At 41.8% G+C, this 1,341-nt stretch overlaps 1 long non-coding RNA gene across 1 annotated transcript in view; it reads right to left on the reverse strand.

The window, feature by feature from the left end:
* The window catches only part of LOC116704294 (uncharacterized), a 125,303-nt gene that overhangs the window by 108,721 nt on the left and 15,241 nt on the right, over window positions 1–1,341 (reverse strand). The gene's annotated exons all lie outside the window — the stretch shown is intronic.

The following is a 1,341-nucleotide window of genomic DNA, read 5'->3' on the forward strand; positions in this document are numbered from 1 at the left end:
CGCACACGCACACGCACACGCACACGCACACACACACACTTTTCTATAGACCACAAGATAAGCTACCATAGAGGCAATAGAAATGAAAAAGATAATCAAGTAAACAAAGGTTAACTAACACTGTGTAATGTTTCAATCTTTACAATAATTGAATACAACTGTATTCCCTTTCCTTTGATATATTTTTTTTTTTAGACACGATGGTCACATTATAAATGTTCAAATTGATTGGAAGTCTTGGTTAAACAAGGTTGCATGAACACTGATCACATAATCCGATACCAGCACGACACAAAGAGCGTAAATAATCTGCTCATACAAAACTGTTGATTGAGCAGCATTGTGACAAGTGGGAACCCCGCCCTTTTGCAAAAACCCTGCTGGTAATTACCAATCAGCTATGGGATACTTCAGCCGTGACCACAGCCATTGCTCTGTAAGAATACTCAACAGGGAGCTTTGTAACTGCTGGGGGATCGATATCATGCATACAGAGTAACTGAACGCAAGGGTAGTAAGGCAATAATCGTGCCTGCCCCCTCTGTGCCTTGAGAGACAGTGTGCCAACACAGTAGGTCAATACGTCTAGAAGCAACAGTATGGGGCAATCACATTTTGGGAGAGTAAATTGACTTATCATGCGTGTCACAGCCAGACTTGTGAAAATGGTTAATTTAAATACTGTTAAATCTATCAAAAGAGTAAATGTTTTGGAAATTGGAAATTGCTGTAGTATACACTTTAAAGCTCTAATATGTAATACTGACAGTGTTTAAAAAGTTACTGCAGTCAAAATTCAAAATACTGGAGAGAGTCGTCTCCCCCGGCCCCTCCTCCCCAGACTCAAAGTCCACGGAGATGGCAAGTTGAGAACACACCATCCAACCATGTTGCTAGACGCTAGTCAGACATTACTCCATAACGCAGTGGAGTAGCTAATGTTAGATGCTGGCCATATTGACAGTCATAAAGCCCATACTCACGTGGAGCTCGGTAGCCTACCCGTCTGACAACCACCCTATCTTGGCTGAAAATTACGCCAACAGCCGCTATTAACACCACTACCTTGCCTTCCTCTCTACCCAATTGATGGACACACTTTCTTGGCTTCAAATTACTCATCGCTGGTTGGCTACCGCTGCTGAACAGACTACACAATTGTTTTGCTAAAGTTAAATTGCATGTTTCCATTATGAGGAACTCAAACCTGCAGTTTCTGTCATACGTCTGTCAAGGTGGTTGCAAACAGCGCTTGGCCCTCTCGCCTGGTCATCAGGTAACGTTAGCAGTTATCATGTGTTAGCATGGCGGCGTTATATATATATATATATATATATATAT

This window comes from Etheostoma spectabile, chromosome 16 (assembly GCF_008692095.1).
Source record: "Etheostoma spectabile isolate EspeVRDwgs_2016 chromosome 16, UIUC_Espe_1.0, whole genome shotgun sequence".
Taxonomy (NCBI): domain Eukaryota; kingdom Metazoa; phylum Chordata; class Actinopteri; order Perciformes; family Percidae; genus Etheostoma; species Etheostoma spectabile.